Source organism: Macrotis lagotis, chromosome 2 (genome assembly GCF_037893015.1).
Source record: "Macrotis lagotis isolate mMagLag1 chromosome 2, bilby.v1.9.chrom.fasta, whole genome shotgun sequence".
Classification (NCBI taxonomy): Eukaryota; Metazoa; Chordata; class Mammalia; order Peramelemorphia; family Peramelidae; genus Macrotis; species Macrotis lagotis.
This window is the reverse complement of record NC_133659.1, coordinates 262,815,710-262,832,688: the sequence shown is the minus strand read 5'-3', so window position 1 is coordinate 262,832,688 and position 16,979 is coordinate 262,815,710. Positions and strand designations below refer to the sequence as shown.

Sequence of the window (16,979 nt, the reverse complement as noted above, 5' to 3'; positions counted from 1 at the left end):
CTGGCTCAAGCACATTTTGGAATTCAGGAAAGAAATAATTGGGTTGTTTCAGTTAGAGACAGCTTGGGGTAGTAAATATTTATCTGATGAGAGATATTTCTCCTTCATATTGTGAACTAAACTGTGACAACCTAAAAAGATAGTATTAAAGCAAAACTGAAAGAAAAATGTTAGCTATGTAGGTTTCATTCTCTAGGATCTTACCCAAACCCTAGAGGTGGTTATTAAAGATATGACATTAAAGATGTCAACCCTGCCAACGTTTTGAGATCATATTTAGAAAGAAAAGGTAGACATAGAATTGTTGGAGGCCAACCAATCAGTTTACACATTAGTGCATGAAGAGGTCACTAAACTGACATGATTTCAACATGTTCATGACCTGTTCACAAGGTCTGTTTTATTGAAAGAACTGATAAGGATTTGCTTAGAAGGAGGGTTATTATCTTCTATTCTGGGATAACCAGACCAGTTCTTGATTCCTTAGGATGATCCTTATAGCTCATTGTCTATACAACAGTGAAAGCTAAACTTGCAAGCTTGCATATGTGATCAGGGGAAACAAGTTGTTTGAAACAGACAGAGCTGCCTTCAGATTTATAGCTGAAGAGAATAGACCTTGAGAAGAATGGAGCCAAAATAGCAGAGTAAAGGTATAGACTCCCTTGGGATCACCCCAAACCACTCTAAATACCTTTAAGTGATAATTCTAATGAAATTCTAGAGTGGCAGAACCCACAAAAAGACAGAGTGAAACAATTTTCCAGCCCAAGGCAACTTGGAAGATCTGAGGGAAGTGTCTTTTACATTGAGGTTAGAATGGTCTCACAGAACAGCCCAGACCATGCTGGAGGGAACCAACTCCAACCATCCAGGAACAGACTGCAGGTCACTGGGTCCATGTCAGCAGTGGCAGTTTCCAGATCTCTCAGCCCAGAGTTTGCCAAAAACAATGGAGAAAGTCAGCAGGAAAATTGTCACACCAGAGTGGGAGTGGAGGCCAGTCCAGTGCAGGACTCAGTTCAGACCCAGCCCTAGGGGACCAAGAGGAGGCCTGGGGAGCCTCCCAGCAAAAAGCTATCAAGCAGTTGCTTACAGAGTACTTACCCCACAGGCAGTAAGGGGATCAGGGGAGACTTCAGGGGTCTGTTGTATCCCTGAGGGAGGACTCTGTTGCTTTGCCCATACTCAGATCTAGGTCACAACCTGTGGCTCTTATCTCAGGAAGAGGAACAGCAGCAGAGCAGTTTACTTCCTGAAGCAGAACAGGGACCAGCCTCCTGGTTTCAGAGTATAAAGGAGTGCGTGTGGTCATCCACAGAGCAGAACACAGACCAGAAGAGCTGTCAAAGCCTCTCATAGAACTCTGGAGGAATTAAGAACTTGTCCACCCCAGGGGAGGGCAGGTAATACCTGCAATCAGTTACAAAAACCCTCACAAGCTTGGGACAGGGTCTCCTCCATCCTGGAAGCAGAGCCCCACCTTAACAAATAGTTAAGAACGAGTCATAGGCTGGGGAAATGAGCAAACAAGAAAACAAATCCAGCCATAGACACTTACTTTGATCCTAAGGAGGAGCAAAATACACACTCAGAAGAAGATAACAAAGTGAAAGGTTTGTATTCAAAGACTCCAAGAAAATGAATTGGTCACAGGTTATGGAAAAGCTCAAAAAACAATTTGAAAATCAAGTTAGGGAGTTAGAGGATAAATAGGGAAAAGGAATGAGAAGGATGTGGGGAAATCATGAAAACCAAATCAGCAACTTGGTGAAAATAGCAAAAAAAAAAATTGAAGAGAATAACATTTTAAAAATGAGTTTGGGTCAAATGGAAAAAGAAGTCCACAAGGTCAATGAGGAGAAAAAAAAATGCCTTATAAAGCAAATTGGCCAGATACAAAAACTCTCTGAAGAAAATAATGTATCAAAATGTAGAATGGAGCTTATGGAAACTGATGACTTGTGAGAAATCAAGAAACAATAAAACAAAATCAAAAAAATGAAAAACTAGACAAAATGTGAGATATCTGACTGGAAAAACAGCTGACCTGGAAAAAAAGATCCAAGAGATATCATTTTAAAATTATTTAACTATCTGAAAGCCATGACCAAACAAAAAGAGCCTAGATGTCATTTCTCAATAAATTATTGAGGAAAATTACTTTGATATCCTAGAAGCAGAGGCTAAAATAGATATTGGAACATTTCACCAATCACCTCCTGAAAGAGATACCAATGAAAACCACCAGGAATATTATTACCAAATTTAAAAACTCTGAAGTCAAGAAGAAAATATTGCAAGGAGTCAAAAAGAAACAATTAAAATATAATGGAACTACAGTCAGTATAACACAAGATTTAGCAGCTTCTACATTAAGGGAGTGTAGGACTTGGAAAATGATATTCCAGAATGCAAAAGATCTTGGATTTCAACCAAGAAACAACTACCCAGGAAAATTGAACATACACTTTCAGGGGAAAAAATGGACATTCAATGAAATAGAGAACTTTCAAACTTTCAGGAGTTGACAGAAAATTCGATCTTCAAATACAAGACTCAAATAAACCATAAAAAAGTAAACAAGAAAGGGAAATTATAAGGGACTTAATAATGTCGAACTGTTTATATTCCTGCATGGGAAGATAATACTAAAACTCATACAAGCTTTCTCCTTTATTAAGGCAGTTAAAAGGAACTTATCTATAGACAAGGCACAGGTGACAGTTGAATTTGAAAGTATAATAACTTTTTTAAAATGAGTTAATGGGGGAGAAAGGAATATACTGGGAGAAAGGGATGGTGTGTTTTTTGTCCTTCATTCTTGAAGAGGACCATGACATCAGGGAGGTGATGTCATGATAAGCACATGAATTGGATTTGAGTGAACGAGTGCTGTGCTAAGTCACCAGACCCACTTTTTCCTTCAGAGTCATCTGGGTCCAGTGGCCAGACATGAATCAGGATGACTGGAGATGGCCCTAAATGCAAGGCAATCAGTGTTAAATGACTTGCCCAAAATCACACAGCTAGTTAGTGACAAATGTCTGAGACTGGATTTTATCTCCTCCTGACTCCAAGACTGCTGCTTTATCCACTGTGCCACCTACTTGCCTGAGATAAAGGGAAAGGAGAGGTAAAATGAGTTATTTTACATCAAAGAGGCAAGAAGTTTTTGCAGTGTAATAGAAGAAAGGGGGAAGTGTGGGGAGGGTGAGTGAACCCTAATCTCATCGGGATTGACTCAGAGAGGGAATAGCATACATACTCAATTTGGTATAGAAATCTATCTTACCCTAAAGGAAAATAGGAGAGGAAAGGGATGGGAGAAGGGGGGAGGGGAGAGGGTATTATAGGTGACAGAAGGGAGGAACGATTGTGGAAGGGGGTAGTCAGATAGTATACACTTTTGAGGAGGGACAAGGTGCAAGGAGAGCTAGAATAGAATAAATGGGAATGGGGGAATATTAAGAAGGAAAATAAAGCTAGCAATAGCACTGTGGGAATAAAATATTGAAACAATTTTCTCTGATAATGGCCTCATTTCTCAAACGAAGAGAACTGAGTCATTTATAAAAAAATAAGAACCATTCCCCAACTGATAAATAATCAAGAAACATGAACAGTTTTTAGATGAGGTTTTGGAAGTAAATGTTGAAATTTGTTTTTGCTTGTAACTGGGGGAGGGAGGGAAGAGAACAGACCTTGAGGAGGGCAGAGGTTAATATTCAAATTTACAAACCCTAATTAGAGCTCAGAAACCAATTCTGACCAGAATTATAAGAATAAAGAAATATAATACTTTGACGTTCCTCCATTTTGATCAAAGGTGATACTTGTGTCAACCATAGAACAACCAAATTAAGATTTAGGGAGATTATGGGCATATTGGAGGAAGAATAACTTTGCCAGGAAATATGGGCTGGCAATATAAGGTCCATAACAGGACATAAAAGAGAGCAATGCATTGATAATGTTGAATTACTGAGATCACTCTATTATATAAACTGCACAGAAAAGAAACACAAAATATTAAAGGAAAATTCAGGTCCCTGTCTTTTGAAATCTTCTGATGCAATTCTGTTTCTTTGGATGTTATTCTCAAGGTCCTCTTAAAACCAGGTTATTTGCAGAAATCTTCCTTTCTAGTAAAAGACACCTTAACACAAATTTTAAATAAGTTAAAACTCATATTTCCATCATTAGAAAATAAAACTATGGAACTTCTTAAATCATGACAATTTTCAATTTGACTTGCTCATTATCATATTGATAAATATATATAGAAAATTCAGTTCCAAATAAAATTTAAAATCCTAGTTTTATACCCGGAATTTTTTTTTTATTTCCATCATTTGGAGGGTGCTCTTCCACATAATAAAATAAACTTCCATAAAAATAAGAATTCCACTACAAAAGTGAATTCATTAAAGATTTACAAATTAACTTGAACTTGTAATTTATACACCTTGATAATTATTTTAGAATCAAGTAATGATTTACAAGGAAAAGATTTAACTTTTTGCTAATGTTTAAAAAGAAATAAAATTGGGGCAGCTAGGTGGCACAGTGGATAGAGCACCGGCCCTGGAGTCGGGAGGACCTGAGTTCAAATATGAGCTCAGACGCTTAATAATTATTTAGCTGTGTAGTCTTGGGCAAGCCACTTAACCCCATTGCCTTGCAAAACCCTAAAAAAATGAATAAAATCCTTATCTGTAAATGAATTTCTCTTTATAATATTTTAAAGATAGACAAGGTCATTCTTCTTATATACTTAGTTGATTAACGTTTCTTTCCTGAAAACAGCATTTGAGATAGCTATGAAAGCCATATCCTGATATCACAAAAACATTTATAATATTTCCTTATCTATTCCCTTAGCCTTTTGAAAAAAATAATTAAAGGAACTTAATTACTGTAGGAACATCATTTAGTTTACAACGAATGTCAAATATACTAGCTCACTTGCCTATTAAGAATTTTGATAACTGTAGGTAAACATGACATAAATTCTATACTGATTTTAATATTGATCACGACATGGTTATAGCAATTAACCATAAAGATCAGGGACATAAGAAAGGAAAATTCCTTTATTTATTTGATGTCAGTTTCCATGCAGAGATCATGTAGATATCCAAATACCTTAAGTGACATTTTAAATCTGCCAGGTGAAACATTTCCAAATATTGCTTGGGGAAATCAAGTTAGGAAAATTCAACCTTAGAGTGAGCCAAAAAGTTGCCTTTCCAGTCTTTCCCAATAAACCTTTCACCTACAGAGTACATAATCAAAACGCTGTCGGGTTGCTGACATCAACCGTATTTCTTTCACCAATCACTCCTGAATAATATCACTTAAACAATCACATAAGATCCTAAATAATAATTTCCAAAAAATCAGAACTTCAGGTGAGCTTACTTCACAAGGGATCAAACTTTGATTATAACCTCATATTTGCAACAGCAAGAAATTATCACAGAACAACATAAATTATTACCATGTTGCATAGGTGATTTTGCTTCAAAAGCAACAACAAAAGATTTGGGATGTATAAATTCAATAATCCCAGACTGCATATAGAAAGATTCTATAAAAATAATTTCACTATTAATAAGTTATCTCCATATTCTCATTAAAAATAGCCAACATATCATTGCTTCTAGAATTGTTTCAAAACAATTAGAATATTTTAGGTGACTATCAAATAATTTGTATACACTTCTACAGGCCTTCAAAATTCCAGATGTAATAAAGAACATCAAATGAATAATTCCAAATAAGAAGACATATGAATTACTACCCTTCACTTAACATTTTCCATGCTGAAATTTGGTTTTCTTAAAACAAACAAAGCAACAAAAAGTTTTCTTAACTTTAACCTTATCTTAATTTTACATTTTGTTTAATAAGTTTATTCACCTTTACACAAATATACTCATATAAATCTCAAAAAGAAAATGAGATTTTTTAGAAATTTAATCTTATATGATAATTTCAAAACACTGAGGAAACTCTTGCTTAAACCATGGAATGGCAACAAATTGAGATCAAAACAGCAAAAACTTTTTTTAAAATGAGATTATTACAGTAATTTTAAATGCTTTTAATAATACTCTAATGGCTAACTTCTTTAGTATTATGATGACAACCTTCTATCTTCTAAGAATAGAAATTTTCTATGAAACTATAAACAGTATCATTACATTATTGTCATAAATTAGCTTTGAAAACATTTTGGGCTTATACAAATAACAAAAATTCTTAAGGAGCAGCTAGCTGGTGCAGAGTGGATAGAGCACCAGCCCTGGAGTCAGAAGGACCTGAATTCAAATCAGTTCTCAGACACTTAAGAATTATCCATGTGACCTTGGGCAAATCACTTAATATTGCTTTGCCAAAAAAAAGATAGTTCTAAAAATCTCTTTCTTTAGGATATACAAGATTTTCTTTGTACTTCATTTAACAATCTGATGAAATTCTTCAGTCGTAACCAAAACACTTTGGTTAAAATAAGCAAAAAGAAAATATATGAGAGATTTAATTTACTCAAAATTTTTTAATTCATTCATTTCTATTTGTTGTTAACAGCATAATTTTACACTGCCAAATATTTAATTTATAAGAGCTTTTATCCATATGAACAATCATGGCTGATATAACTATTGACCAATATTTCCTAACATTAGAATATTTAGGAACATTCCAATATCATAATCAAAATTGTAATTTTAAAAAACATGAAAACTCCTTAATTTAGTTAAGTGTGTTTTCACATTATCTTACACAAATCATCCCATATAGAATTATCTAGTCAAAGAAATAAGAAAAAAACTAACATTCACATAACAATTGCTTTCATGTCAAATACCTTATAGCTAGGTGAGCTAAAAATATGAGTCTTTGTTTTCTCCTTACAGAAAAATAACCTAAAGTAAAGATAACTTATAATTCTCCTAATGTATTTACACACACATTACAAAAATTGGGGTCTGCCTGTGACTATTGTGCCTCATATGTGAAGGCATGTTGCAGTAAATCAGAAGGAAAAACAAAGAAATTGACCCTAACAAAATACTGAACTGAATGAGGTTCCCTCACCCACTTTAAATCTCTTTACCCAGGGGGAGGACAAAAGCTGGCTCCTAATCCTCAAGACCTGACCTAGGCTATACCCTGAAGACATCATGAAAAAGGGTAAAAAAAATCACTTGTACAAAAATATTCATAGCATCTCTGTTTGTGGTGGCAAAAAATTAGATATTGAGTGAATGTCTATTAATTGGGGAATGGCTGAACAAACTGTGGTACATGTTTGTTATAGAACACTATTATTCCATTAGAAATCAGGAGGAATGGGAATTCAGAGAAGCCTGGAAGGATATGCATGAACTGATGCTGAGCAAGATGAGCAGAGATGAGCAGAACCAGAACACTGTATACCCTAACAACAACATGAGGGCGATGGTCAACCTTAATGGCCTTGCTCATTTCATTAGTCCAAAAATCAGGGACAATTTAAAGAGTATCTGCCATGGAGAATACCAACTGTATCCAAAGAAAGAACTGTGGAGTTTAAACAAAGATCAAAGACTATTACCTTTAATTTTTTTTTGAAAAAAAGGTATATCATTATGACATTTTGCTATCTCTTATATTTTATTTTTTCCTTAAGGATATGATTTCTCTCTCAACACATTCAATTTTGATCAGTGTATAGTATGGAAACAATACAAAGACTATCAGACTACCATCTGTGGGAGTGGGGTGAGGGAAACGAGATTGGGGAAAAAATTGTAAAATTCAAAAAACAATTTTAAAAATTGTTTAATGAATAAAAGGGGGTCGGCTATGTGGCACCAGCCCTGGAGTCAGGAGTACCTGAGTTCAATTCCGACCTCAGACACTTAATAATTACCTAGCTGTGTGGCCTTGGGCAAGCAAGCCACTTAACCCCATTGCCTTGCAAAAAAAACAAAAAACAAAAAACTAAAATTAAAAAAGAATAAAAGGGAGATCTACATTTTTGTCCATTTGCTTTAGTTAGTCTGAGACCAGGATACACTAACATTATACCTAGATTTATATACATAGCTTCAGTTTTAGCATTCTGAATTACACTTTTTATAAGCATTCAATATTTCTGGGGTTTATTATTTTCTAGACAATTTACTGATTGAGATTTTGCAAGAGTAGAAGTTTGCTGTTAGGAGTATAATTTTACCTCGATTATCACAATTATTCCCACAACTTGATTCAGTTCAAATTTAGATTCCATAATTCCAGTAGGGAAAAATGACTTAACTTTTGATTTACAATTCTCATGTAAATTATTTAAACTCGTTCATACTTTGATATGCTTAAAGCCATATTTTATGTTAAACATACCTTTTATGGTTTTAAAAATATACAAAATTTTTATACCTACTTTTTTCCCTTTTAACCCTTTCCCAAAATCTTTCAAAATCCATTTTATAAATTTCCCTTTTTTATTTTTTATGTGCTGCTTAACCATGTTTCAGGCTATTTATTCTTTCTAATAAAATTCCTTTTTATGTTTTAGTACACACGGTTATAAACAGATCTTACTCTTATAGCCAAATAAGAATAATTTTGAAACTTGTCTATCACACTAATTTTTTCCTTTGTTACATCTTAGATATTGAAGTACAATATCAATGTTTGTGAAATTCCTGTATAGAAAGGAGTCCCTGATATCCTTCTGGGCCCTGAGAAATTCCTTAGAAATATAAATTTTGCTAGGCACCTTTGAGTCTGAAAATAATTTGACAGGACCCAAATGCTTGTCTCTGAGGGTCACAGATATACCATAAATTTGGCTGAGATTCTGAAAGGCCCCTTGTTAACCTAATTATCTTGCTGTATCTGTAAAATTCCTGCTTCCTCCCAGGACTGCTTCCCCTTCCCCAGATGTGACTGGAACCATAAGACAGTAAATTTCACTCCCACAAATCTGTGGGAAGCCTGTGAATATGTGACTCCCTCTGTCTCAGGAAATATATTCAGACATAACACAGAGACCCTGACCCTTTTCCTACTCTGTCTAGCTCCCTATCTAGACTGAGCCATATGTTTACATATGTTTGTATTAGTATGACAAGACAATATATCTAACTGCTCTTTCCTTCTGTATCCTGCTTGCTCTCAGTACCCCCTCCCCCAAAAAACTATAAAAATCGTATCCCCTGAACACTCAGGTACTGTCTGATTTGGGTATTTTTCATCCCCAGGCAGTCCCAGGAAATAAAGATCTCCAAACATATCAAATTCTGGTCTCCATCTCACTCTTTGGGTTCAACAATATCCCTTAATAGATAAAAACTTCAACTAAATTCTCTTAAATATGTTTTACTTTTTAAATTATTTACAACTCTAATAGCAAAATATTTTCAAGTTATTTTATCCATTTTATGATAAGGAAAAAGATATTTTCTAAGAATTAAAAGAAAACATAATTTATTTTATATTTATAATGTAGGAAACATAATTTATAGAAAATTTTCACAGCATTTCAATTCAAATGTTACATTTTAAAACTCAATTTATATTAAAACCAACTTTTTCTTTTCATTTTTTTGCTCACTCATATAGTCCCAGTCTGAAGAATTAAATTAGCAGAAAAAGACACAGAAAAACATAAAATGGCCTTTGGAAATAGCCAATGAAGACACAGAGAATGAGAAAATGGAAGAATGAAATTTCTCAATACTGGATAGCAGGGCTGCCAGAGAAGAGTTTAAAAGATTAGGAGTAAGAGAACAGACTTTTGTCTCTCATACATCACATAATTTTCAGAAAGGTCTGTCCTTTGGCACCAAACCATAAGTTTTTTGGGAAAAAAATCTAATTTCCCATATTTTCTGACTGTGAAACAGAGAGAAGGGGAGAGGGAAGGCAACAACATGATCTCATGGCAGGGGAAGGGAGTGAGAAGAGAGAGAGCAGGATGGGCCAATCAGGACACAGAGACAGGACAGCCAGCAGGCCAGAAAGGAACAGCAGAAATTTTGATTCTACCTTTAAAACAAAGAACACACAATTTAAACAAAAAACTATAAAACACAAAAACAGCATCTGAGAATCCTGAAACAAAATTCACACATTAGAGGAGCATGAGACAAGGGGAAAACACACTTTGCTCTCACACTAGAAGGTCCCAAGGTTCAACTAAACAATTTAACAGATTAAAAAAAAAAACAGGGGAACTCACATTTCTCTCACACTGGGGTTCTCAGAAGCCCACTCACAAACGATTACCATCAGGGAGCATCAGAAACAACTCAGAGGGTTGCACCAGAAAACCAGCGGCTATCCAGACACCCTAACCAGACAAAATTCTCACTAAGACAAAAATTTCAGTAAGCAGAGGTCAAATCCTAGAAATATTTCTACTTTGACCAAAACCAAGCTTCAAAACTAGAGCAACTGAGTTGAAGGGTGGCAGATTCCATTTTTTACAAGTCCACTCTGTTCTTTCCAGGCTCAAAAATATGTCCTAGCTCTGGGATCCATTCTCATAGAGTCATCAGGAGGAAAATTCTTTTTCCAAGTCATGTGTCTATATTAATATAAATGACAAAAAAATGTTAACCCTAAAATTATGAAAACCTAAAAATGTACAGTTAATACACACAATAGATAGAAAATTAAGAACCAGTTTTATTCTCTGGGGTCTTATCAAAACTCTGTTGGTGAATGACATAATGAAAGACATCCATAGGAGTCCATAAAATGGGGTGATACATTTACAGTATCAAAAAAACAAACTATTGGGGCGGCTAGGTACACAGTGGATAAAGCAACGGCCCTGGAGTGAGGAGTACCTGGGTTCAAATCTGGTCTCAGACACTTAATAATTACCTAGCTGTGTGGCCTTGGGCAAGCCACTTAAACCCATTGCCTAGTAAAAACCTTAAAAAAAAAGGGCAAACTATAGTGATCGGAATAGGGTAGTCCCCTTTGATTTTATAGATCACGCAGAAAAGAAGTACAAAATAACAAAAAAAATATTCAGGTTGTTATCAATAGGTCATAATAATAAATCCTCAGTCCAGAGTGATTAAAATGGCTTTTATTAATTCTTCTTTGCAAAAAAGGACCTTCTCTCTTAACTAAAGAAGGCCCTGAATTATGACAATGTCCAATCTTATATAGAGTTTGAAAGGCTTCTTCCTCCCTTTCCTACCAATCATTGGCTGGGTCACAATCTAATTGTTGCATTTACCCCTATTATTGGTTTCCCCAACCTGATCATTATACTATTGAGCACAACATAGTAAACAGTAAAATACATGAATCTCCTTGAGCAGGCACAGAGGACAAGGACACCCTAAGTCAACCCCTGACTAGTTGAAGCTAGTTTTTGCCCTCCCCCAGTAAGGCAAATTGATGCCTGGCAAGGGGGCTTCTTTTAGCTCACTAAATGATCAAAGTTTTTTCTTTAATCACGTTTCCTTTGGTCTAATCACCTTTGCACTTCCTCTTCCTGTAAGCAACTTTGCATCTTTTGGATCAACAGAAACCACACACCCTGGCTTTTGAGATGTATTATTCTCACAGATATCTGTTAGATTCTTGCAGTATCCTCTTTCATCCTTGTGAAAAACAAAGCACTTAATTCTTTCTCACAAGGTACATTTCTTCTGGAGGCCTTTGATGCAGTTCTGTGGCTTTGGATATTGTTCCAGAAAATGAAGGAAAAACAACATCAGTAACAGAATTAGGTCCATCTCTCACTGTTATTCATTCTTCTCAATCATTGTTAACCAATTAGAGATGACTGCCACCCTCAGGAACATGTACTACTTTTTTTTAATGTTTTTTTTTTTTTTTTTTTTTGCAAGGCAAATGGGGTTAAGTGGCTTGTCCCAGCCCACACAGTTAGTTAATTATCAAGTGTCTAAGACTGGATCTGAACCCAGGTACTCCTGACTCCAGGGCCAGTGCTCCATCCACTGCGCCACCTGGCTACACCTACTATTATTATTATTTTTTCAATTTTAATTTTAATTTTTTATCTTTACTTTATTGTTCATGAGGGGCTATATTTTGGGGGGGAGAGGGGGGAATATATTTACTCTTAAACGAGAATATTTTAGTAATGTATAAAATACATCATTTGTACAAAATAAGAATAAACAAACAAATAAATTTGTTTCCTCTATTCAAGTGGGGAATGTCCTTCAATTGGGGAATAGCTTTAAGAAACTGTGGTATATGTATGTCATGGAACACTGTTGTTCTATTAGAAACCAGGAGGGATGGGAATTCAGAGAAGCCTGGAGGGATTTGCATGAACTGAAGCTGAGTGAGATGAGCAGAACCAGAAAAACACTGTACACCCTAACAGCAACATGGGGATGATGATCAACCTTGATGGACTTGTTCATTCCATCAGTACAACAACCAGGGGCAATTTGGGGCTATCTGCGATGGAGAATACTGTCTGTATCGGCAGAAAAAAAATGTGGAGTTTGAACAAAGACCAAAGACTATTACCTTCAATTTAGGGGGAAAAACCTGCTATCTTATTATGTAAGTTTGCTATCTCTTATACTTTATTTTTGTTCCTTAAGGATATGATTTCTCTCTTATCACATTCAACACATTCAACTTAGATTAATGTATACCATGGAAAACAATGTAAAGACTAACAGACTACATTCTGTGGGGGGTGGGGGGAGGGAAGCAAGGATAGGGGAAAAATTGTAAAACTCAAATTAAATAAAATCTTACTTTAAAAAAAATCTGTTTCCTCTAGAATTCAAGCAACAATCTATAGCTAATGACCTCAGTGAAACATCAGCATCTATCTGATCCTGATTGCTCATGTCCTTTGGAAGCTCCTTCGGTTGAGTTTCATCCCCAGGATATTCCCTCTCCAAATGGGTCACAAGAGAATAGACCAGGATAGGTAGGTAGATTGCTGTGTCCCTTCTCACTCTGAAGAAATCCAAAAGACTGACCCAATTCCCCAGAATAGTCTCGGCCCCAAAAATTTCAGGGGGGAAATATGAAGCCAAGAATCATGGGTATAGGGAATATTGAAACTAACTGGAAAAAAGTTTTGTAAATCTTTTGTTTGCACTGTTAAAATCTTATAATATATTAATCCTCTAACATTGTTAAAACACTTAACTTTGACCTCCAATCTGACCTTGCCTATGATCTCAGTGGTAAGGCAAGCTAGAATATGAAAGCATGGAAAAATCATCTTGGGACCACTCAGGCCAGAATCAAAATTCTCCAATGTAAGACCCTCAACCCCTCCCCAAAGACAAATTCAAAGCTGTTGGAAAAATGCAAGCTGCTGGTTGTCATATGCAGTAAGTTGGAGTGATGACAGGATTAGCACTTATCTCAAAGACCAATGCTACCTTATTTTTCACCTCACAAAGGAAATGTGAATTTGAATTTTATATATACATAAGTATATGAAGAATATACATATATGTTTGTGTGTGTGTGTGCATGCATTTGTATGTACACACAAACACATCCCTAAATATATTTGAAAACATTTGAATAGCCTAGAGGTCTTTCTTCTCTGTACTCACACTGTGTATTCTTCCTGGCAAGTCATCAGATGCTTAAATGTGAGTGTGTGAGTGTGTGAACATGTGAGTGTGCAAGTATGTGAGTGTATAAGTGTGGAGTGAGTACAAGTGAACTCTCAACAATGTGTGTTTGACTGGCTGTCCAGATCTGCTCTAATATCTTTTCTTGAATAGGCTTCAAAGAGACTATATCAATGGTTCTTAACTATGAACTTTTAAAAAACATTAATAGCTATATTTCAATGTAGTAGGTTTCTTTTATAACCCTATGTTTTGCCATGCATTTAAAAACATTATCCTGAGAAGTTTACAGGATTCACCAGCTTAACAAAGGGAATCATCGTGCAAAAAAGTTGAAGAATTCCTTCTATAAACATTCTTATCCCTTTCACCATCACTTGTCTTGCCCCTAGAAAGAGAGTAAAAGGTTAGGAACTCTGCTCCTACCCTGATCCTTATGCTTACCCTAGATTCTATTGAATTTCATAGGCAGAGCCTAACCAATTTGATCCTCCTGAGTCTCTGTGTTTGCTCCAGAGCTTCATATAAGAATATTCTCACGTTTCCTTTGTGTGGTTAAAAAATAAGGCAGCATTGGTATTTTAGATAAATACTTTCTCCTGTCATTCACTGGTACATGAAAATGACTTGGATTTGCACAAACACTTTTACAAGAAACCAATAAATCAGTCAAAACAAAAACATAATGCATTGTTTTAAACTGCACACAAAATCCCCCAAATCTGGGTTCTATATAATGATATCTGGTTCTCAAAGTACCACTCAGAAGTCCCAGCATTAAAACAGTGAATAAAATGAAGTGAAGAAGAATTTAAAAAATGGGACTAATAGGAATAAAATTATATTTATATGCTTTATACCTATGTAGACTCAAAACATATACATCATTTATTTTAACCTTGATTTCTCTATTAAAATTGTCTTTTTTCAACTCTGCTCTACTCAAATAGTTCAGGCAGCCTTCTTTATATCCAACTATATGAAATTAAGTTTAAAATACCAGAATTGTAGTGAGATTATGGAAATCAGGGAAGAGCAAAAGGCATATATTTAAACTCAGGAAAAACAATAATTTAAAACAAAAACAACTTAATTTAATGAGTAATTAAAAATGATAGGTGCCATTTTCCTGTGTTATTAATAGCTTAAATATTTTCCAAAGTTCATAAGATTAAAGCCTCTGTCACATTCAACACAAAATTAAGCATTTTCTCTTATGGGCAGCAGCAGCAGCAGAAAATATGAGTACAGGATAAGAGAAAAATAAAGCTCTGAAGCTGAGACATTTCCTCTGACAAAACCCCTGTGAGCAGGACAAATTCCAAAGGCTTATCATTTTTTTTACAACACTTGATACACTATAGAACTTACCCCTTTCTTCTTTCAATCAACTAGATTCTAGGACATCACATTTTTTCACAAAAAGGAAGGCTAATGACTACACCTATTAGTTTCTTTATACCCTTAGAAAGTTTATAGGATAGAATATGTTTAAATGTTTACTATGGGCCTGACACTGTCTTGATAAGAAAATAAATCTGTTACTATTCAAAAACTAATACCAATCAAAGGATATGAGATCAATAAAGGTGCTATTCCCATCCCCATCTCATATACATATATATATATATATATATATATATATATATATATATATATATATATATATATATATAGTAAAAATAGACATTTAAAGAATTAAGAAGAGTAATAATTTCTCCAAAAGAAATCTTTTCAGGTTGTTAAAATAAGATTCTAATGTCCATATATCTATTTAGCTACATAGAGATAGACAGGTGTTTATAGACATAAAATCAAGTGACCATACCACTGGGCAGAAATGCAAATAAATCTTTTTTAAAAAAAGAACATGCCATTTGGCTATCCTGAACTATGATTTCCTCATCCCAATAAATGAGCCCAAAAGAAATTTCACTTTCATTTCTCACAAAATAAAATATTTATTCATCTGAATGAAATCCTCACCCTATCCATTTCACTCTGCCAGGAAGAAATGGACCACTGAGAAATTCTTGATTTCTTCTAAAGCTTGTCTTCCATCTCAACAAGAAAAACCAACCAGGCTTTGCCCAAACCTCTCAGAATACATTTTGTATAGGAAATATCACTAATTGATTCCATTTAGCCCAAATGCCACCCAACACCAATGAAAAAATAAAGTAGCATTCATTTTTATTTTTTTGCAATGTTGAATCAAGTGAAGAATCTCTGAAGAAGATACTCTAGAGAAGGAAAAGCCAAAATGGAATTTTAAAAGCGTTTTCTTGTGCACAGCTTAACATAAAAGTGCTCCCACTTCACAGCTGGCACATACTAATGGAAGAGCTTAACATTTTAGTACCAAAAATAAAAAAGATTAAATAATAGCATGATAGCAGCTGCTATCAGTTTTCAAAACGGTTTTTATTTGTTGCTCTCTAGATACCAGTGCCTCTCCACTTTCAAAAATTTAATCCAAGCAATTCGATATTGAATAACCTGTTGTACTTACCTGGTTAGGAAATGAACAGGTTTTAGAAAAATCTGGTCAGGCTAAGCATGCACATGGTTGTCTGGCAAGAATTCTCTATGTTCTGGCCCTCCCAGTCCCCCCTAGCTGGCTCTCCGGCTCGGGAGGGCTCCCTCCCCCTTGGCCAGACCCTGGGTAGCGTCCAGTCCCCTCAAGCACCAGCTACCCCCAGACGCCAAGGCATCAGACCAGGTTTACCACTCCTCCAGCGGACCCCTCACTGCCCGGCTCCCTCCTCCTCCTCCTCCTCCTCCTCCTCCTCCTCCTCCTCCTCCTCCTTCGCCCCCGCCCCCACCAGGAAAAGTTTCAAAAACAACTCGTTCTCAGCGAAAAGCAGCTTTGGTTTTCTCGAGGATCAGTTGGTAAGAAAAAAAGTCAAGAAAGCCAGAGACAAACGAGATCACAGGTGATTCACTTGGCTGTCGGTCATCATCATCCCGCACCCCCACTCTTCCCACTTTCCCCTTGCAGATAATCACAAGAGGGAATTACGGTTTTGCTCCCAAACGATTAGGCCCAGGAACACTCCCTTTCCTCCCTCCCCAGCTAGGACGAGACTCAGAAGCCGGCATCCTCATCTGGGGAGGATGGACATCCCTCGGACAGCTCAGCTGCGCCCCTAGTGGCCGCCAGTAGTCTTAGGGGAACTCTAAGCAGGAGCTATGTCTCACTCAGGTGCTTCAGACATTTGGAGATGGCTAGGGGAGCGAATGAGATTGGTCAGACACACCTGTGCCGTGAGGCGATGCCGAGTTCTGGCTCCTGGAAGTAGGAGCATTTTCTAAGAGCCCAGTTCCTTCAATTCAACAATCAAACAAAAAACAAACCAGGCAGGATGGTGCTTCTGC

General features: G+C 35.9%; 1 protein-coding gene across 1 annotated transcript in view; it reads left to right on the top strand.

Annotated features, from left to right (window-relative positions):
• The window catches only part of LOC141514904 (WD repeat-containing protein 87-like), a 42,222-nt gene extending 31,421 nt beyond the window's left edge, over window positions 1–10,801 (top strand). The window contains exon 3 of the transcript XR_012476142.1: window positions 9,616–10,801. The gene's annotated coding sequence lies outside the window, so the exon portion shown is untranslated. The remainder of the gene's footprint in view (window positions 1–9,615) is intronic.
• Window positions 10,802–16,979: the final 6,178 nt, after the last annotated feature.